This window comes from Nomascus leucogenys, chromosome 22a (assembly GCF_006542625.1).
Source record: "Nomascus leucogenys isolate Asia chromosome 22a, Asia_NLE_v1, whole genome shotgun sequence".
In the NCBI taxonomy this organism is placed as follows: Eukaryota; Metazoa; Chordata; class Mammalia; order Primates; family Hylobatidae; genus Nomascus; species Nomascus leucogenys.
In genome coordinates, this window is record NC_044402.1 from 14,318,766 (window position 1) to 14,341,815 (window position 23,050).

At 46.5% G+C, this 23,050-nt stretch overlaps 1 pseudogene; it reads right to left on the reverse strand.

Annotated features, from left to right (window-relative positions):
• Window positions 1–16,324: 16,324 nt before the first annotated feature.
• On the reverse strand, window positions 16,325–16,650 carry LOC115832268 (annotated as a pseudogene).
• Between the last annotated feature and the right edge of the window lie 6,400 nt (window positions 16,651–23,050).

The window sequence follows — 23,050 nt, forward strand, 5'->3', positions numbered from 1 at the left end:
GTACCAGCATTGGCTAAATGCTCCCATTTCAAATGGGATAAATTGGCCAAAACAAAGGGCCTACAGGCCCCATGCAAGTCTGAAATGCAGCAGGGCAATCATTAGGTCTTAAAGCTCCAAAATAATCTTCTTTGACTCCTTGTCTCATATCCAGGCCACATTGGTGCAATGGGTGGGCTCCTAAGCTCTTGGGCAGCTCTGCCCCAGTGGCTGTGCAGAGTACAGCTACTGCAGCTGCTTCCACAGGCTAGCATTGAGTGCCTAAAGCTTTTCAAGGTGCATGGTGCAAGCTGTCAGTGGATCTGCCATTCAGAGGTCTGGAGGGCAGTGGCCCTCTTCTCACAGCTCCACTAGACAGTGCCCCAGTGGGGACTCTGTGTGTGGGTTCCTACTCCACATTTCCCCTCTGCACTGCCCTAGTAAAAGTTCTACATGAGGGCTCTGCCCCTGTAACAGACTTCTGCCTGGACATCCAGGTGTTTCCATACAATCTCTGAAACCTAGGCAGAGGCTCCCAAGCCTCAGTTCTTGCCCTCTGTGCACCCTCAGGCTTAACACCATGTGGAAACCTTGGTGGTTTGTAGCTTGCACTCTCTGGACCAGTGACCTGAGCCATATCTGGGGCCCTTTTAGCCACAGCTGAAGCTGGAGTGGCTGGGATGCAGGGCACCATGTCCTGAGTCTGCAAAGAGCAGCAGGGCCCTCGGCCTGGCCCATGAAACCATTCTTCCCTCCTAGGCCTCCAGGCCTGTGATGGGAAGGGCTGCCATAAAGGTCTCTGAAATGGCTTTGAGGCATTTTCCCTATTGTCTTGGCTATTAACATTTGGCTCCTCTTATGTGAATTTCTGCAGCTGGCTTGAATTCCTCCACAGAAAATAAGCTTTTCTTTTCTATCGCATGGTCAGCTGCAAATTTTTCATACTTCTCTGCTCTGCTTACCTTTTAAATATAAGTTTCAGTTTTAGACCATCTCTTTGCTCATGAATATAAGTATACACTGTTAGAAGCAGCCAGGCAGGGCTGGGTGCAGTGGCTCACACCTGTAATTCCAGAACTTTGGGAGGCCAATGCAGGCAGATCACGAGATCAGGAGTTTGAGACCAGTCTGGCCAACATAGTGAAACCCTGTCTCTACTAAAAATACAAAAAAATTAGCCAGGTGTGGGAGTGTGCACCTGTAATCCCAACTACTTGGGAGGTTATGGCAGGAGAATCATGTGAACCCGGCAGGCAGAGTTTGCAGTGAGCCGAGATCATGCCATTTTACTCCAGACCGGGCAACAGTGCAAGACTCTGTCTCAAAAAAAAAAAAGGGTCGGGGGAGGGAGCCAAGATGGCCAAATGGGAACAGCTCCGGTCTACAGCTCCCAATGTGAGCGACACAGAAGACGGGTGATTTCTGCATTCCCATCTGAGGTACCAGGTTCATCTCACTAGGGAGCGCCAGGCAGTGGGCACAGGACAGTGGGTGCAGCGCGCCATGCGCGAGCCAAAGCAGGGCGAGGCATTGCCTCACTCGGGAAGCGCAAGGGGTCAGGGAGTTCCCTTTCCTAGTCAAAGAAAGGGGTGACAGACGGCACCTGGAAAATCAGGTCACTCCCACCCTAATACTGCACTATTCAGACGGGCTTAAAAAACGGCACACCAGGAGATTATATCCCGCACCTGGCTCACAGGGTCCTACGCCCATGGAGTCTCGCTGATTGCTAGCACAGCAGTCTGAGATCAAACTGCAAGGTGGCAGCAAGGCTGTGGGGGGGGCGCCCACCACTGCCCAGGCTTGCTTAGGTAAACAAAGCAGCCAGGAAGCTCGAACTGGGTGGAGCCCACCACAGCTCAAAGAGGCCTGCCTGCCTCTGTGGGCTCCACCTCTGGGGGCAGGGCACAGACAAAGAAAAAGACAGCAGTAACTTCTGCAGACTTAAATGTCCCTGTCTGACAGCTTTGAAAAGAGTAGTGATTCTCCCAGCATGCAGCTGGAGATCTGAGAACGGGCAGACTGCCTCAAGTGGGTCCCTGACCCCTGATCAGCCTAACTGGGAGGCACCCCCAAGTAGGGGCAGACTGACACCTCACACAGCCAGGTACTCCTCTGAGACAAAACTTCCAGAGGAACGATCAGGCAGCAGCATTTGCAGTTCATGAAAATCCACTGTTCTGCAGCCTCTGCTGCTGAGACCCAGGCAAACAGAGTCTGGAGTGGACCTCTAGCAAACTCCAACAGACCTGCAGCTGAGGGTCCTGTCTGGTAGAAGGAAAACTAACAAACAGAAAGGACATCCACACCAAAAACCCATCTGTACATCACCATCATCAAAGACCAAAAGTAGATAAAACCACAAAGATGAGGAAAAAACAGAGCAGAAAAACTGGAAATTCTAAAAAGCAGAGCGCCTCTCCTCCTCCAAAGGAACGCAGTTCCTCACCAGCAATGGAACAAAGCTGGACAGAGAAAGACTTTGATGAGTTGAGAGAAGAAGGCTTCAGACGATCAAACTACTCCGAGCTACAGGAGGAAATTCAAACCAAAGGCAAAGAAGTTAAAAACTTTGAAAAAAATTTAGACGAATGTATAACTAGAATAACCAATACTGAGAAGTGCTTAAAGGAGCTGATGGAGCTGAAAGCCAAGGCTCGAGAACTATGTGAAGAATGCAGAAGCCTCAGGAGCCGATGCAATCAACTGGAAGAAAGGATATCAGTGATGGAAGATGAAATGAATGAAATGAAGCGAGAAGGGAAGTTTAGAGAAAAAAGAATAAAAAGAAACGAACAAAGTCTCCAAGAAATATGGGACTATGTGAAAAGACCAAATCTACGTCTGATTGGTGTACCTGAAAGTTACAGGGAGAATGGAACCAAGTTGGAAAACACTCTGCAGGATATTATCCAGGAGAACTTCCCCAATCTAGCAAGGCAGGCCAACATTCAGATTCAGGAAAGACAGAGAACGCCACAAAGATACTCCTTGGGAAGAGCAATTCCAAGACACATAATTGTCAGATTCACCAAAGTTGAAATGAAGGAAAAAATGTTAAGAGCAGCCAGAGAGAAAGGTCGAGTTACCCACAAAGGGAAGCCCATCAAACTAACAGCTAATCTCTCAGCAGAAACTCTACAAGCCAGAAGAGAGTGGGGGCCAATATTCAACATTCTTAAAGAAAAGAATTTTCAACCTAGAATTTCATATCCAGCCAAACTAAGCTTCATAAGTGAAGGAGAAATAAAATACTTTACAGACAAGCAAATGCTGAGAGATTTTGTCACCACCAGGCCTGCCCTAAAAGAGCTCCTGAAGAAAGCACTAAACATGGAAAGGAACAACCAGTACCAGCCACTGCAAAATCATGCCAAATTGTAAAGATCATCGAGGCTAGGAAGAAACTGCATCAACTAACAAGCAAAATAACCAGCTAATATCATTATGACAGGATCAAATTCACACATAACAATATTAACTGTAAATGTAAATGGACTAAACCCTCCAATTAAAAGACACAGACTGGCAAAATGGATAAAGAGTCAAGACCCATCAGTGTGCTGTATTCAGGAAGCCCATCTCACATGCAGAGACACACATAGGCTCAAAATAATAGGATGGAGGAAGATCTACCAAGCAAATGGAAAACAAAAAAAGTCAGGGGTTGCAATCCTAGTCTCTGATAAAACAGACTTTAAACCAACAAAGATCAAAAGAGACAAAGAAGGCCATTACATAATGGTAAAGGGATCAATTCAACAAGAAGAGCTAACTATCCTAAATATATATGCACCCAATACAGGAGCACCCAGATTCATAAAGCAAGTCCTGAGTGACCTACAAAGAGACTTAAACTCCCACACAATAATAATGGGAGATTTTAACACCCCACTGTCAACATTAGACAGATCAACGAGACAGAAAGCTAACAAGGATACCCAGGAATTGAACTCAGCTCTGCACAAAGTGGACTTAATAGACATCTACAGAACTCTCCACCCCAAATCAACAGAATATACATTTTTTTCAGCATCACACCACACCTATTACAAAATTGACCACATAGTTGGAAGTAAAGCTCTCCTCAGCAAATGTAAAAGAACAGAAATTATAACAAACTGTCTCTCAGACCACAGTGCAATCAAACTAGAACTCAGGATTAAGAAACTCACTCAAAACTGCTCAACTACATGGAAACTGAACAACCTGCTCCTGAATGACTATTGGGTACATAATGAAATGAAGGCAGAAATAAAGACGTTCTTTGAAACCAACAAGAACAAAGACACAACATACCAGAATCTCTGGGACACATTCAAAGCAGTGTGTAGAGGGAAATTTATAACACTAAATACCCACAAGAGAAAGCAGGAAAGATCCAAAATTGACACCCTAACATCACAATTAAAAGAACTAGAAAAGCAAGAGAAAACACATTCAAAAGCTAGCAGAAGGCTAGAAATAACTAAAATCAGAGCAGAACTGAAGGAAATAGAGACACAAAAAACCCTTCAAAAAATTCATGAATCCAGCAGCTGGTTTTTTGAAAAGATCAACAAAATTGATAGACTGCTAGCAAGACTAATAAAGAAGAAAAGAGAGAAGAATCAAATAGATGCAATAAAAAATGAAAAAGGGGATATCACCACCGATCCCACAGAAATACAATCTACCATCAGAGAACACTACAAACACCTCTATGCAAATAAACTAGAAAATCTAGAAGAAATGGATAAATTCCTCGACAAATACACCCTCCCAAGACTAAACCAGGAAGAAGTTGAATCTCTGAATAGACCAATAACAGGCTCTGAAATTGTGGCAATAATCAATAGCTTACCAACCAAAAAGAGTCCAGGACCTGATGGATTCACAGCCGAATTCTACCAGAGGTACAAGGAGGAACTGGTACCATTCCTTCTGAAACTATTCCAATCGATAGAAAAAGAGGGAATCCTCCCTAACACATTTTATGAGGCCAGCATCATCCTGATACCAAAGCCTGGCAGAGACATAACCAAAAAAGAGAATTTCAGACCAATATCCTTGATGAACATTGATGCAAAAATCCTCAATAAAATACTGGCAAACCGAATCCAGCAGCACATCAAAAAGCTTATCCACCATGATCAAGTGGGCTTCATCCCTGGGATGCAAGGCTGGTTCAACATATGCAAACCAATAAATGTAATCCAGCATATAAACAGAACCAAAGACAAAAACCACATGATTATCTCAATAGATGCAGAAAAGGCCTTTGACAAAATTCAACAACCCTTCATGCTAAAAACTCTCAATAAATTAGGTATTGATGGGACGTATCTCAAAATAATAAGAGCTATCTATGACAAACCCACAGCCAATATCATACTGAATGGGCAAAAACTGGAAGCATTCCCTCTGAAAACTGGCACAAGACAGGGATGCCCTCTCTCACCACTCCTATTCAACATAGTGCTGGAAGTTCTGGCCTGGGCAATTAGGCAGGAGAAGGAAATAAAGGGTATTCAATTAGGAAAAGAGGAAGTCAAATTGTCCCTGTTTGCAGATGACATAATTGTATATCTAGAAAACCCCATTGTCTCAGCCCAAAATCTCCTTAAGCTGATTAGCAACTTCAGCAAAGTCTCAGGATACAAAATCAATGTACAAAAATCACAAGCATTCTTGTACACCAATCACAGACAAACAGAGAGCCAAATCATGAGTGAACTCCCATTCACAATTGCTTCAAAGAGAATACAATACCTAGGAATCCAACTCACAAGGGATGTGAAGGACCTCTTCAAGGAGAAATACAATCCACTGCTCAATGAAATAAAAGAGGATACAAACAAATGGGAGAATATTCCATGCTCATGGGTTGGAAGAATCAATATTACGAAAATGGCCATACTGCCCAAGGTAATTTATAGATTCAATGCCATCCCCATCAAGCTACCAATGACTTTCTTCACAGAATTGGAAAAAACTACTTTAAAGTTCATATGGAACCAAAAAAGAGCCCACATTGCCAAGTCAATCCTAAGCCAAAAGAACAAAGCTGGAGGCATCATGCTACCTGACTTCAAGCTATAATACAAGGCTACATACCAAAACAGCATGGTACTGGTACCACAACAGAGACATAGATCAATGGAACAGAACAGAGCCCTCAGAAATAATGCCACATATCTACAACTATCTGATCTTTGACAAACCTGACAAAAACAAGAAATGGGGAAAGGATTCCCTATTTAATAAATGGTGCTGGGAAAACTGGCTAGCCATATGTAGAAAGCTGAAACTGGATCCCTTCCTTACACCTTATACAAAAATTAATTCAAGATGGATTAAAGACTTAAATGTTAGTCCTAAAACCATTAAAACCCTAGAAGAAAACCTAGGCAATACTATTCAGGACATAGGCGTGGGCAAGGACTTCATGTCTAAAACACCAAAAGCAATGGCAACAAAAGCCAAAATTGACAAATGGGATCTAATTAAACTAAAGAGCTTCTGCACAGCAAAAGAAACTACCATCAGAGTGAACAGGCAACCTACAGAATGGGAGAAAATTTTTGCAACCTACTCATCTGACAAAGGGCTAATATCCAGAATCTACAATGAACTCAAACAAATTTACAAGAAAAAAACAAACAACTCCATCAAAAAGTGGGCGAAGGACATGAACAGACACTTCTCAAAAGATGACATTTATGCAGCCAAAAAACACATGCAAAAATGCTCATCATCACTGGCCATCAGAGAAATGCAAATCAAAACCACAATGAGATACCATCTCACACCAGTTAGAATGGCCATCATTAAAAAGTCAGGAAACAACAGGTGCTGGAGAGGATGTGGAGAAATAGGAACACTTTTACACTGTTGGTGGGACTGTAAACTAGTTCAACCATTGTGGAAGTCAGTGTGGCGATTCCTCAGGGATCTAGAATTAGAAATACCATTTGACCCAGCCATCCCATTACTGGGTATATACCCAAAGGACTATAAATCATGCTGCTATAAAGACACATGCACATGTATGTTTATTGTGGCAGTATTCAGAATAGCAAAGACTTGGAACCAACCCAAATGTCCAACAACGATAGACTGGATTAAGAAAATGTGGCACATATACACCATGGAATACTATGCAGCCATAAAAAATGATGAGTTCATGTGCTTTGTAGGGACATGGATGAAACTGGAAATCATCATTCTCAGTAAACTATCACAAGGACAAAAAACCAAACACCACATGTTCTCACTCATAGGTGGGAATTGAACAATGAGAACTCATGGACACAGGAAGGGGAACATCACACTCCGGGGACTGTTGTGGGGTGGGGGGAGGGGGGAGGGACAGCATTAGGAGATATACCTAATGCTAAATGACGAGTTAATGGGTGCAGCAAAACAACATGGCACATGGATACATATGTAACTAACCTGCACATTGTGCACATGTACCCTAAAACCTAAAGTATAATAATAGAAAAAAAAAAAGAATGAGTAAGACCTAGTATTTGATAGCCCAACAGAGTGGCTATAATTAATAATAATTAAATTATACATTTAAAAATAATTAAAAGAGTATAATTGGAGTGTTTATAAAACAAGGGATAAACACTTTAGGGGATGGATACCCCATTTACCATAAAGTAATTATTAGACATTGCATTCCTGTATCAAAGTATCTCATGTAACCCATAAATATATGTACTCACAAAAATTAAAAACTAAAATTTTTTTAAAGTTTAATTTATAAATTAGACACAGTGAGAGATTCAAAACAACAACTAATCAAAATAGAATGATTATAACAAAATACTGGAATAAAAGTTATGTGAATGTAAAAAAAAAAAAAAAAAGACATACCTGAGACTGGGTAATTTATACAGAAAAGAGGTTTAATTGACTTACAGTTCCACATGGTTGGGGAGGCCTCACAGTCATGGAAAAAGGTGAATGAGGAGCAAAGTCACATCTTATACGGTGGCAGGCAAGAGAGCTTGTGCAGGGGAACTCCCATTTACAAAGCCATCAGATCTCATGAGATTTATTCACTACTGTGAGGACAATATGGGGGACGCACCCCCATGATTCAATTATCTCCACCTAGTCCCACCCTTGACACATGGGAATTATTACAGTTCAAGGTGAGATTTGGGTGGGGACACAGAGCCAAACCATATCATTTTGCCCCTGGCCCCTCCCAAATCTCATGTCTTCATATTTCAAAACTAATCATGCCTTCCCAACATTCCTCCAAAGTCTTAACTCATTTTAGCATCAACCCAAAAGTCCAAGTCCAAAGTCTTACCTGAGACAAGGCAAGTCCCTTCTGCCTATGAGCCTGTAAAATCAAAAGCAACTTAGTTACTTCCTAGACACAATGCGGGTACAGGCATTAGGTAAATACACCTGTTCCAAATGGGAGAAATTGGCCAAAATCAAGGCGCCATGCAAGTCCAAACTCCAGCAGGGCAGTCATTAAATCTTAAAGCTCCAAAATGATCTCCTTTGAATTCACGTCTCATATCCAGGTCACACTGATACAAGAGGTGGGTTTTTATAGTCTTGGGCAGCTCCACCCTGTGGCTTTGCAGGGTACAGCCCCACTCCTGGCTGCTTTCATTGGCTGGTGTTGAGTATCTGTGGCTTTTCCAGGCCCACAGTCCAAGCTGTTGGTAGGTCGACCATTCTGTGATCTGGAGGACAGTGGCCCTCTTCTCACAGCTCCACTAGGCGGTGCCCTAGTGGGGACTCTGTGTGGGGACTCTGACCCCACGTTTCCATTCCACACTGCACTAGCAGAGGTTCTTCATGAGGGCACCGCCTCGGCAGCACATCTCTACCTGGACATCCTGGCATTTCCATACATCCTCTGAAATCTAGGCAGAGGTTCCCAAACCTCAATTATTGACTCCTGTGCACCCACAGGCCCAATACCAGGTTGAAGCTGCCAAGGTTTGGGGCTTCACCCTCTGAAGCAATGACCTGAGTTCTACATTGGCCCCTTTTAGCCATGGCTGGGACGCAGGGCACCAAGTCCCCAGATTACACAAAGCAACGGGGCCCTGAATCCGGCCCAGGAAACCATGTTTTCCTCCTAGGCCTCCAGGCTTATGACGGGAGGGGCTGCCATGAAGACCTCTGACATGTTCTGGAGACATTTTCTCCACTGCCTTAGTGATTAACGTTTGGCTCCTAGTTACTTACACAAATTTCTGCAGTGGGTTGAATTTTCCCCTCAGAAAATGGGTTTTTCTTTTCTGTGGCATCATCGGGCTGCAAATTTTCCTAACTTTTATGCTCTGCTTCCCTTTTAAACAGAAGTTCCAATTCCAAACCATGTATTTGTGAATACATAAAACTGAATTTTTTTTTTTTTTTGAGATTGAGTCTCTCACTTTTTTTTTTTCCCGAGACTGAGTCTCACCCAGGCTGGAGTGGCACAATCTCTGCTCACTGCAACCTCTGCCTCCCAGGTTCAAGCAATTCTTGTGCCTCAGCCTCCCAAGTAGCTGGAATTACAGGTGCATACCACCTCACCTGGCTGATCTTTGTATTTTTAATAGAGACAGGATTTTGCTATGTTGGCCAGGCTGGTCTCAAACTCCTGACCTCAACTGATCTGCCAGCTTTGGCCTCCCAAAGTGCTGAGATTACAGATGTGAGCCACCACACCTAGCCAAGACTGAATTCTTTTAACGGCACTTAAATCACCTCTTGAACGCTTTGCTGCTTAGAAATTTCTCCTGAACAGATACCCTAAATCATCTCTCTCAAGTTCGAAGTTTCACAGATCTCTAGGGCAGGAGCAAAATGCTGCCAGTCTCTTAGTGCTAAAGTAACAAGAGTGACCTTTACTCCAGTTCTTAACAAGTTCCTCATCTGCATCTGAGACCACCACAGCCTGGACCTTATTGTCCTTATCACTATCAGCATTTCGGTCAAAGCCATTCAACAACTCTCTAGGAAGTTCCAAACTTTCCCACATCTTCCTGTCTTCTGAGCCCTCCAACTCTCTAGGAAGCTCCAAACTTTCCCATATTTTCCTGTCTTCTTCTGAGACCTCCAAACTGTTCCCACCTCTACCTATTACCCAGTTCCAAAGTTGCTTCCAAATTTTTGAGTATCTTTACTGTAGCACCCCACTACCTGGTACCAATTTACTGTATTAGTCTGTTCTCATACTGCTAATAAAGACATACTTGAGATGGGGAATTTATAAACGAAAGAGGTTTAATGGACTCACAGTTCCACACGGCTGGGGAGGTCGCACAATCGTGGCAGAAGGCAAATGAGGAACAAAGTCACATCTCACATCGCGGGAGGCAAGAGAGCTTATGCGCAGAAACTCCCCTTTATAAAACCATCAGATCTCGTGAGACTTATTCACTACCTTGAGAACTGATTGGGTGAAACCGCCTCCATGATTCAATTATCTCCACCTGGCCCAACCATTGACATGTGGGGATTATTACAATTAAAGGTGATAATTTGGGCGGGGACACAAAGCCAAACCATATCATGGAGGTTGCAGTGAGCCAAGATTGCACCACTGCACTCCAGCCTGGGTGACAGAGTCTCTGTCTCAAAAAAAAGAAAAGCAAACCTAGTTAAGGCCCATTCCAGCTTTAGCCCTTCTGATGGCTCCCACCTTTCCTTAAGATAAAGTCCAAACTCCTGGACTGAGCCTATTGGCCCTCTCACAAGCTGACCCCCGCCCACCTCCCCCATATCCCAGTAACATCACCTCCCGCTGTGTCTCGGCAATGTTGTGGTTCCCACATGCCTTTCCACATGGTGTGCCCTCTGCCTAGAATGTCCTTACTGTGAGTCCTAGCAAGGGAAAAGGAGCTAGGCTTGGCAGGACCAGGGGAAAGCAAAAAGAGAAGGCAGATAAGCTGTAAATCAGCCTTTGTTTATGGTCCAGGACACAGAGCCCTCCTTCACGAATAACTCATAATCTTCCTGCACCCAACTTATCAGCAGACCCTCGGCTGATAGAAAAATGCAAGTTAGCTCACTGCAACCTTGGCATTACCAGCACTGCACAAAGCTCTCTTCAGCACACAGTACAAGCAGAATACTGTAAAACCCCCAGCAAGCCTTCGTCTCTTTGCAGTCAGCTCTTCTCTTGCTGACCTGCCTATTGCTTCCTTGCAACATGTTTTCCTAGTTTCTCTAATAAATCTGCCTTTCCTTACCTACAACTATCTTAGTAAAAAAATTTTTTTTTACCACCCTCATGACAGCGGCCCCAGAAAGTCGCCACGTGCAACATTTCCCCCCCTATCTGCAGGACAAGCTTTTATTCAGCCTTAAGTACTCTGGCCAAATATCACATCCTCAGCAAAGCCTTTCACAATTCCCCAAAAAAAGTTAAGGTGTAAACACACTCTCCATTGTACTATTTCTGTACCTTATACATGCTTTCCAAGACGCTGTCCCTCCTATGCACGATCAAGCTCTGAAAGTCAAGGGTCACGTCTAGTCTTCATTATGTGGTCACTGAAGACATAGTTCTGAGCTGACACATACAATACAGCTTATGCCTTCAGCGCCTGTGATCAGGAAGAGAGAGCATGGAACCATTCAGGATGCCTGGCTCTTAGTCCCAAATCTAAATTTGCTCAGCCAATTTAGGCAGATCGCATTAATTAGACTCTCTTTTCCATTGAGATTTATGACAAACGACAGTATAAGTGGAAATGCTTTGAAAAATATCAAGTGCTATAAATGTAACAATTTAATAATTTCAACGATCAAAAAAGCCACTTTTCATTGAACACTTAGGCTGTACCAGGTGCTTTACATAGATTGTTCCTCATTCTGACAGCATTCCTGGGAGGGAGGTAGCAGGAGCCACACCGTGTAGACAAGAAAACCATTGCTAAGAGACATTAAGAATTTGTTTCGAGTCACACTGCTAGTAGATGGCATAGCCAGGACTCAAACCCATATCTCTGGTGACCCCAAATTTATGCATTTTCTAGTAAGGTTTCATGTAAGGTTGTCTTATGACATAAAACTGTATTGTATGGCCGGGCATGGTGGCTCATGCCTGTAATCCCAACACTTTGGGAGGCCAAGGCAGGTGTGTCAATTGAAGTCAGGAGTTCGAGACCAGCCTGGCCAACATGGTGAAACCCTGTCTCTACTAAAAATACAAAAATTAGCCAGGTGTGGTGGTGCATGCCTGTAGTCCCAGCTACTCAGAAGGCTGAGGCAGAATTGCTTGAACCTGGAGGCCGAGGTTGCAGCAAGCTGAGATCACGCCAGAGTGAGACTCTGTCTCAAGAGAAAAAAAAAAAAAACTATATTGTATTATCCAGTTTCAGATGCATCTAGCATCATAATAAATGATTGAACTTTTATTATTTTTGCTTGTCTGCACATAACTTTTAAAAATGCGAAAGGTTTAAATTTATCTGTGATTATTTCTTACTCCTTTTTTTTTTGAGACAGTGTCTTGCTGTGTTGCCCAGGCTAGAGTGCAATGGCATGATCATGGCTCACTGCAGCCTCGATCTCTTGGGCTCAAGTGATCCTCCCACCTCAGCCTCCCGAGTAGCTGGGACTACAGGTGCACACCACCACACCCAGCTAATTTTTAGATTTTTTGTAGAGACGGGGTCTCACTATATTTGCTCAGTCTGGTTTTGAACTGGGCTCAAGCAATCTCCTGCCTTGGCCTCCCAAAGTATTGGGATTACAAGCATGAGACACCACATCTGGCACTCTTACTGTTTCTTGAGAGCAGGTTCATGTCTTGTTTAAAGTGCTTATCATAATGTTTAGCACTTAGCAGAAATTCTATAATGTTTATTTTTTAATTTTTAAATAGTCTTCAGTTTCAACCATGTGAAACTGCCATTTTTGTAGGCCCAAATTTGACAAATATCAGCAATTTCATATGATTTAAGCTATATCTTTAAGAAAAAATTAAAGGAAAAATAAATCAGTTGAAAATATGTTTACTTGAGCATCCTAGTTTCCAATATTACGTGTATACTTCAGCATTTCCATGTTTTTTTTTTTTTTTTTTTTTTTTTGAGATGAAGTCTCGCTCTGTTGCCCAGGCTGGAGTGCAATGGCGCGATCTCGGCTCACTGCAACCTCTGCCTCCTGGGTTCAAACGATTCTCCTGCCTCAGCCTCCCGAGTAGCTGGGACTACAGGTGCGTGCCACCACGCTTGGCTAATTTTTTTTGTATTTTTAGTAGAAACGGAGTTTCAATGTGTTAGCCAGGATGGTCTTGAACTCCTGGCCTCGTGATCTGCCTGCCTCGGTCTCCCAAAGCGTTGGGATTACAGGCGTGAGCCCACCGCGCTCAGCTGCATTTCCATGTTTTAGTGCATTGTTTCCTATTCTCTGCAAAAAAAAAAAAAAAAAAAAAAAAATCTTTGAAATAGGTTGAAATTTTCCCCAAAATATCAGTCTCACATTAACAAGCAGCAGGTTGAAACAAAGATACTCTCCTATGCCTTGCATCCCAAAGGACCCCAAATCCTTTGTTTTTCCTGAATTTGACAATAATATTAATTCCCAATTTTTTTTCTTTTTTTTTTTAGATGGAGTCTCGCTCTGTCACCCAGGCTGGAGTGCAGTGGCACAATCTCAGCTCACTACAACCTCCACCCCCAGAGTTCAAGTGATTCTCCTGCCTCAGCCTCCTGAGTAGATGGGATTACAGGTGCACGCCACCATACCTGGCTAATTTTTGTATTTTTAGTAGAAATGAGGTTTCATCATATTGGGCAGGCTGGTCTCGAACTCCTGACCTTGTGATCTGCCCACCTTGACCTCCCAAAGTGCTGGGATTACAGGCGTGAACCACCTCGCCTGGCCTAATTTCCAATATTTTAAGAATGTTCCAGCCCAGCATGGTGGCTCATGCCTGTAATCCTAGCATTTTGGGAGGCCGAGGCAGGAGGATCACTTCAGCTCAGGAGTTTGAGACCAGCCTGGGCAACATAGCAACCTCATCTCTACTAAGAATTAAAAAATTAAAAAAAAAATTATCTGGGCATGGTGGGGCCCACCTGTAGTCCCAGCTACTAAGAAGCCTGAGGCAGGAGGATCACTTGAGCCCAGGAGACTGAGGCTGCAGTGAGCTATGATTGCTCAGCCATTACACTTCTAGCCTGGGCAACAGAGAGAGAGACTCTGTCTCAAAAATAAATAAATAAATAAATACATAAATACATAAAAGAATGTTCCAAAATGTCAGATCTGTGACAGAATATAAAACTATCATAGAATATAGTATTTTGTGGCCAGCTATGGTGGCTCACACCTGTAATCCCAACACTCTGGGAGGCCGAGGCAGGCAGATCACCTGAGGTCAGGAGTTTGAGAACAGCCTGGCCAACATGGCGAAACCTTGTCTCTACTAAAAACACAAAAATTAGCTCGGCGTGGTAGTGAGCTGAGATAGCTTGACCCCTGGGAGACAGAGGTTGCAGTGAGCCAAGATTGTGCCACTGCACTCCAGCCTGGGTGACAGAGCAAGACTCAGTCTCGAAAAAAAAAAAAAATAGCCATTCCCTCTCCCCACCCCAAGTTGTAAGAACAATTTAAGCTCCTGCTGCTATCAGGTGAAGTAGAAATGCCATTAGTTAACACTGCTGAGTCACTATTTTCTGAGACGGTAGAAAATTCCTTTATCAGAAGAACACAAAATACTGCTTCTACCCAGGAAGCAATGTATTAAGCAATAGATACATTTATATCCAGAGATTAACAAGGAAAAACTTAAAAATAAAGAGTTAAGGCTCAGATGGATGGAGTGAAAGCCAAGGGTGTTCTGGAAGGATGGGATTGGGACTCTGTGTAGTGGTCAGTGGAGGGTCTGTGCATTTGCTCCTTGAAGCTTATGCCCCAGCCCGACGGAGACTTCGGGGAAACAATTTTTATTAAAGCAGGGGTAGCAGAAGGGGGCAGGAGATCAGGAAGAGACAGTGATTATGTATCTCTATAAAGCTTTATGGCTTCCACAATCTTTTTACATGCATCACCTTGAGCTTTAATATTGTCTTGTCAAGTCATATGGGGAAAATGGTCTTATCTTGATTTTGCAGATAAAGTGACTTCTAGGAGGAAACTTCTCCAGGCCACCCGGTCCTTTGAAGCCTTCCAACCTTGCTACACCTGGGGCACCATCCAGTTTGCCTGCCCCATTGCCTCCTAGGGAACAAGGGAGCTGAGTTAGATCCTTTTAATCCTGGTGGCGTAGTCAAGCCAAGGCATGGTAGCAGATACATCAATGATTATGAACCAACACAGCAGCTAACTGACCTCAAAGCAAACATTCCTGACATGGCTGTGGCCCAGGGCCTTGTCAATGTCCCCAGGGGAAAATTCCCTAGTCAGGATGGGAAAAGTCTCACAACTGTCAGAAGGCATTTGTCCACTGTATTTCTTAGTGTGAGAGAATAAGCTTACTCAATAAATTTTTTTTTTTTTTTTTTTTTGAGACAGAGTCTTGCTCTGTCACCCAGGCTGGAGTGCAATGGTGCAATAGCAGCTCACTGCAACCTTCACCTCCCAGGTTCGAGTGATTCTCAGCCTCCAGAGTAGCTGGGATCACAGGTGTGCACCACCACACTCAGCTAATTTTTCTATTTTTTTTTTTTTGGCCAGGCTGGTCTTGAACTCTCGGGCTGAAGTGATCCACCCACTTAGGCCTCCCAAAGTGCTGTGATTACAGGTGTGAGGCACTGCACCTGGCCTCAATAAATAACTTTAAAGGTCCCTCATCCCTGTCTTTCCAAAAAAATTGGAAAAACAGATTTGGCCGCATCTGCATCCCCTACTTTTCAGAAGAGAGGCTTCCAGGCGAAGAGCGGTGTGTGTACACATCATACCTATTTTTGAACTAACTTACATTATGAGCAATTAAGGAACTTTTTTTAAATAAAAGATTTTTAGCCGGGCGCGGTGGCTCACGCCTGTAATCCCAGCACTTTGGGAGGCCGAGGCAGGCGGATCACGAGGTCAGGAGATAGAGACCATCCTGGCTAACACGGCGAAACCCCGTCTCTACTAAAAAATACAAAAAATTAGCCGGGCGTGGAGGCGGGCCCCTGTAGTCCCAGCTACTCTGGAGGCTGAGGCAGGAGAATGGCGTGAACCCGGGAGGCAGAGCTTGCAGTGAGCAGAGATCACGCCACTGCACTCCAGCCTGGGTGATAGAGTGAGACTCTGTCTCAAAAAAAAAAGAAAAGAAAAAAAGATTTTTCAGATAAAATTAATATTTCCATAATTAGGATACACACATAATTAGCAAACACACATTCTTGAGTCCATTATTTAAGGTTTATTCTATAAACGACTTCCATGAATATTAGAGATCCTGAATGTCATCTGAATATTTGTCTACACACTTGGGCAGCTTCTGTAGCCTTTTCTTTGTAGAAATGCCAGTTTTTCTGAATTCTTCCTTTTCCTTCAGGTATTGCACTTTGCATTATTCATAAAAGGCTGGGTCATTATAGTGAGCTGTTAGACATTCTTTCAATGCAGAATTTTCTTTCCAGCATTTTACTACCATAAGGATCCCAGAGTTCTTGCAACATTTGGTAAAATCTTGAACTTGTCAGAAGACCTCTCTCTGGCCTTTTCTCTCATTATTTTAGTGATCAAAACATCTTTTTCGACAGGTCTGAGATGCTGCTCCAAAACCTGCAGTGTCTTCCCATTGTTTTTGGTATAAAAATCAAACTCCTTGAAATGGTTTACAGGACATTTCATGATTCACAACTGAAACTCCTCCACAGCGATGGCACACCTCCTCTTTGATCTCAATTCTTCTTTCTTGTGGTCTTTGCTTAAACCACTGTTCTTCAAATTTCACAGAGCAACCATCAGAGTTGTTAAATTAATCCGCGGGGTCGAGTGCCACCGCGGCGGGCGGAGAAGCAATTAAGGAACTCTTCTAATGAACTTCTGGTGCACAACAAAACCATGTAGTCTCGAAATTTTAGTTCCTCCGCAGTCCCCCATTGTGTTTTATGCTACCCTGCCTTCCACAGTCTCTAGGGACCCCTAACCGCTATCAGGCCATAATCTCACAGCCCTCCCCAGCCCAACGGGTTCCGCCAGCGCTGGTCTGTAATACCACTAGCCACCAGCAGATGCCGCAGCCCCAACACTGCACAGAGCCAACTTTCAAAATTAACACCGAGCCTGTCGGCAGCCATTTAGTGCCTGCTGTATACTTGCCAAGCGCTACGCAGGGCGCTTCGGGTCAAACATGCACCAGTTGGCCCAGCTGGGAAATGCGGCGATCGTTAAGGTTAAATTAGTAAAATGGTCTACAGTGCTTTGAACAATGACCGGCTGGTGGTGTGAAATTATTACCAGGCCGAGACCAGCCTGGAGCCGGCTCCTGCCTCGTGCCGTCCCGCACGGAGGTCCTGCCCCCGGGCTTGCCTTCCAGCTAGTTGGGGCCTTTGCCCTTTTTCCTGTCGCCTGCCACTAAGCTGCTGCTAGGAACCCCGGCTGGAATTTAGCTCGCCTCCGGCAAAGTGGTGGGGGCGGGCCCGGGTCGGAGAGGCCACATCACCTGCTTCCTGCAGGAACTTTTAGAAGGCAGGCAGCCCGGAACATGGCACGGTGGGGCACGGTAGGGCGCGAGGGGCCGCGCCCCTAAGGCCTAAACTCAACATAAAGTTTCTTCTTTGCCCTCCAGCCCGGCCCCAGGGTCGGGGCGCGTTTATCGCGCCGGGCACAACCGTGAGGAGTGGGGGTTTGCGGGGCCTCTTGGCTGTACCTGGGGCTGCACCTGCCAGGAGTCCGGAAAGGCGCAGGGCCGAGCTCCCCAAGCCCAGAGCGGGCGGCGGCCTGCGGGCGACCTTGGAGGGCAGAGCAACCTCGGAGGGCAGGGCGTCCCCGCTCCCGGCACGCACCAGTGCCCGCGCGCCCCAGCTCGCACGTGGCGCTCGGGCCCCGGCTGCAGGCGCACGCGCGCAGGGATGCGCCACGTGCTGGGGCCCCACACGCGGGGAGGCTGCGCTCGGCGAGGGTGCGCAGTCCCACGGGCGGGGAGCCGGGCCCCGCGATCCACCCGCCGCGGGCCACCAGTCCCCTCCCAGCGCCCCGCGTAGCCGCGTCCCGCGCCCGGGCTCCCGGGCTGGCACCGCGAGGCGGCGCGCCGGTCGCCCAGGGCCGCCGAGGGGCGGGGCCGCCCGCATTGTTCCTCCCCGAGCGGCGGGCCCTCCCCTTCCCCCAGACCCGGGCGGGGCGCGGGGCCGCCGAAGCCGCGGAACGTGGGCTCGCGCGCCCCGCCTTTGTCTCCCGGGCGCGAGCCGCCGCAGCCCCGCGCCCGCTGCTAGCTGCGGAGCCGTTTTGTGCCACGGCGCGGGGGAACGGGGGCGCGGGGGAACGGGGACGCGGGGCGGGGGGCGCGGAGCCGGCGGGCGCAGCCTCAGCATGGACGTGACAGTCTCGGAGCTCCTGGAGCTCTTCCTGCAGAGCCCGCTGGTGACCTGGGTGAGTGCGCCTGGCTCCCCGCCCCTTTGTTGGTGCACCGGCTCCTCTCTAGCCCGGCGAGGGGACGCCGCAGACCCTACCCGGTCGGGGCCCCGGGTGGCTACGGGGCGCGAGGGACGCAGCAAGTGGCTCCCGGCCGGGGTTGGGGCCACGTCCTGGAGTCCGGAGCTTTGTAACTCTGGAGCCGGCGTCCCCGTTGTGCGTCCGGCGCGGGACCCCGCCGCGCTTTCGGCCGGGCCAGGAGCCGGGCGGGTACACCTGTTCCCGCTAGGGCTCTAGACTGGCGGCCTCGGGGCGGACCGGGTCCCGGTGGTCACTCCTGTCCCTGGGGTTTAGCCACTCCCGAAAAGGACCCCATTCTTCCCAACTAAATATCTCATGTAGTTTTTCTGAATCCCTGAGACCAGCCAGTGGATGGCGGTGACGGGTGGGGAACGGGGGGCGCCGAATGGGAACGTGAACAGACTGGGGTGGGCGCACTGATTTACATTGGATTTGAGACGTGAGACATTTATTGAAAAGTCCTTTTTATTTTTGCCGCTCTGGAACGCGGGCGAAAAGTGGCGAGGAAGTTTTTCCTCCTGTCTCGTGTCTGTTGCCCGGCGCGGGGAGGGGAGAGAGGCCCTAGGAGAAGGCCGGGCTTGGTGCCTGCTGAAGGGTGGGGTGGGCGTGGGTGACCCCCTTCTGCTCACAGTGACGCGGCCAGTCTCTGCCTGGGAGAGCTTTGGACCGTTTGTGCGCATGGGGTGACTTCCTGTCTTTCTCTCCTTGTCCCCCCTCCCCGCAGGTGAAAACTTTTGGCCCGTTTGGGAGCGGCAACCAGGACAACCTGACTATGTACATGGATTTAGTGGACGGCATCTTTTTGAACCAAATCATGCTGCAAATGTAAGTTACCTTCTTCTCGGAGGGAGGAATGAATGGTGCGTTAGAAAGTTTGAGAGTAGAAATGGAGTGGAAGGTTGCATGGCGGGGTGTGTGTGGGGTGGGGGGTAGTTCCCTGAAGGTGGAGACGCTGCTATCTCAGTATTAACGTGCCTGTTGGGCATTCGTAGGTGTTTGAAGAACTCCAGGACAGTGTGTCGGGCAGTTGGTTTGATGAAGGAAATTTGGAATTGAATGACTGTCATTTACGTGGTGTAGATAGTGCAATTGACTTCGAACTCAAGGACTTAATTGTGGTTTGAGCAATGAAATGAAAAAGTCCCTTTTTGGAGGGCAAGGAACTGTAACGGAGAGTGTCTGGTTACAGGAAGTGTCGGGGTGGGCCCAGGCATCCAAGGGTTACTGTAAAGTTTCATTTTAGATGAGGCTGCCTGTGTTTCTGAGCTCCTTTACATCTCTTCTTCCTTTTTCAGTTGCCCCAGAGCAAGTGCAATTGGTTAAGTCCCACTGTATGGACTGAGTTTAAAGTCACAGTGTTAGGAGGGGCCCAGGGAGTCAGAGGCCATGGTGCTGTTTGTTTGGAAGCATGCAGCCTGAACAGGGTCTCGGTAGAAGTTACTCTTGCCAGCGAGTACATCTGACCACATCCTTTCCTTTCCTGTTGCTGAGCTCTGCACGGCCTGATTGACAGCTTGCCACAATGTAGGTGTTGGCTTCTACCTTTGCATTCTGTTTTTAACTCAGAAACTGCAGGGAACATTGGAACTGAGTGTCAGGATGATTCACAGGCACTTGAAGCAAAATAAAGCATCCTAATGTTCTCTGTGGATCAGCCTCGTGTGCGCACCTATTCACCTACGACTGAGCGAGTTGTCATACTGGAGCATAAATCTATTAGCTAATGAGAGATAGCTTCGTTTGTGGCTCACAAAGGCAGAGGAGCAGTTTGCTTTGGCATATCCAGAAAGTGGCTTATATAGATTGCCTTAAACAGCCTGTCTAGAAAAAAATAATTCAAGAACCGTGCTCTTTTTTTTTGGAGACGGAGTTTCACTCTTGTTGCCCAGGCTGGAGTGCAATGGCGTGATCTCAGCTCACCACAACCTCCGCCTCCTGAGTTCAAGCGATCCTCCTACCTCAGCCTCCCGAGTAGCTGGGATTGCAGGCATGTGCCACCACGCCCGGCTAATTTTGTATTTTTAGTAGAGATGGGGTTTCTCCATGTTAGGCTGGTCTCGAACTCCCGACCTCAGGTGATCCACCCGCCTTAGCCTCCCAAAGTGCTGGGATTACAGGCATGAGCCACTGGGGTGCCCGGCCTCCTTTTGTTTTAATAAGTCATTTGATGTCATGCTGTTTAATGGTTTTTGCTTTTTTTTTTTAGGTTCACAGCTGTGGGTGTAGGAAAAAAGTCACTACCAATCTTACCAATCTTCAGTGTCTGATTAGATTCAAAAACATAAATCTGTTGCCAGCTTTGACAGCACTTCTTAGATAACTTTGTTGAAACTGAGTTTTCCGGGAGCTGCCTCGTGGCATATTCGAGTTCTGGCCACTCTCCCCTCATTCTGTTAGACCCTGAAAATTACTGGATTCCATTGGCGCAATGACCGGTGAAACTTCAACCTGTCCTTACCCAAGCCCAAGACTGTTTAATTAAAAAAACCAGCAGTATCCCCAGCCTTTTCATTCAGCTCCTACACCCAGGCAGAGGGGGGAACAAAAGCACTGGGACTGTTTCTCTTTCTTCCCTGACCTTTGGAATTCCTGAAGCGTTTCCCACTTGCTTGTAAATCAGGAAAGCCTGTTGGACCATTCCTTTGAGAAACGCCAGCTCATCACTTGTTCTCATTTGGCCCGTGGCTAAATTCGGCCGGGGTAAGGGGGGCGGTGGGAGGGCTTCTCCCATTCCCTGGGCAATTTTAGATGTTCTCTCTGTGATATGCCAAGGTAATCATTCCAGAAGTGGGAACTGGTAAATTGTAGCTCTTAAGACTTCAAGAAGTGCTTCTGGGTCCCTCTGGATGGGTTGGGCACAGAGGAAGGGAGCGTGGGGAGGCTGAATGGCTGGCTTTCCAGAATGAGGAAAGAGAAGAGAGAGTGGGTGGGCATGGTTTCCTGCGTGGGTGATCAGAATCACCCAGTTCCAGGTGATAGAAGTCAGAATAGTGTTTTTGCGTCTGGAAGTGGTGAGGATTGACTGGAAAGGACCCAGGGGAACCTTTTCAGGGTAGTTGAAATGTCCTGCAGAGTGGCTGGAGTATATTTCATTTTCCAAAACAATTCAAATTATAACTTTATGCATTTCATGCTATGTAAAATTACCTCAAGTAAACCATGAACCCTGGCCCGTATCGGACAGCCTACATAGCCAGCTGGGATTCAAACCCTTGGCCTCCCTCTTACCAGCAGTGTGACACTGGGCACGTCGCTCAGTGCCTTAGTTTCCTCATCTGTAAAATGGGACGTAAAGTACCTTCCTTAAGAGATGGTTGTGAGGACAGAATGAAACCGTGTGTTAACATTTAGCTGTTTGCCTATGTAGGTGCCATCTTAATCCAGAAAGGATTTGAGGCACCAAGTAAAAGTTCTTTTTTTTTCTGGCCTACCTTTTCCCCCATATTCTTCGATCCTTGGATTACCCCACAGTTCTCAGCCCTTAGCCCTCTACCAGTGAGGTCTAGGGCAACATTGGACCCTGGGACCCAAGTCCTAGCCCCGCATTTAGACTGTACTGCACTTAAGCCTCTGTTTTCACTTCTACCAAATGGCAACATGTCACTAGCCAGCAGGTAAGGGGTAAGCCTGTTCTGCCTCATCTCCCATGCCAGTAGTTCCTAGACTGTGCTATTTGCCTGTTTTGATTCCTTCCCCCCAAGTTCGTAGGACCTGAGGAAATCGCGTCGAGCAGTGCTGCTAACAGAGCTCAGATAAGAGGCTGTTACCTAACACCTGGGAGCCTTGGTGGAGGTTGGCTGGGGGTCACGTGACTGCACCTGGCCATTGTCTCCCGCAACCGGAGAAGGCTGTTAGTAGTCTCTTGGCCCTGGTCTCCTGGTGACATCAGCACCTGGAAGCAGGGAAGCCCCACAGGTTCAGCTTTCTGGGGAGGCCCAGGGCTAGGAGAATTCATGAATGAAACTGAGGCTTTGAGAGGCCTGGATGGAGAGGCCTGGGAATGCCTGCTCAATCAGTAGCTCCTCTGTCAACACGGTGTCTCGGGTACCTACCAGCACCCAAGAGAAAACAAAGTTTGCTCTGGTTAACTTTGGACACATTTTTCATTGTCTTGTAGGAAAATTATTTAAGAGCCTTAACCCTAGCATCAGGCAGACAAGTTCACATCCCCACTCTGCCACTTCCTAGTGTTATTATGTTGGGCAAATGACTGAAACTCTCTAAGCCTTGATTTCCTGATCTGTAATAAGGGTATTTTACCAATTAAGGGTAGGTTTAAATAAAACTATGTATATAGAAAAAGCCTAACATATATCTATCATTGAGCAGATGAGGCCCAGATCTGAGTTTGTGTGTGTACATACGTACGTGTACCCATGCCTTTAGTGCTGTACATCTGTACTTGTGAGAGTAAACCATCCGATTTGATGCAGTGGCTGAAGTTGGAACTTGGTACTAGGGCTGAGAGCTCGTGCCCTTTAAGTTCAACCGTATTTGTTCAGGCTCCTTTGTGACC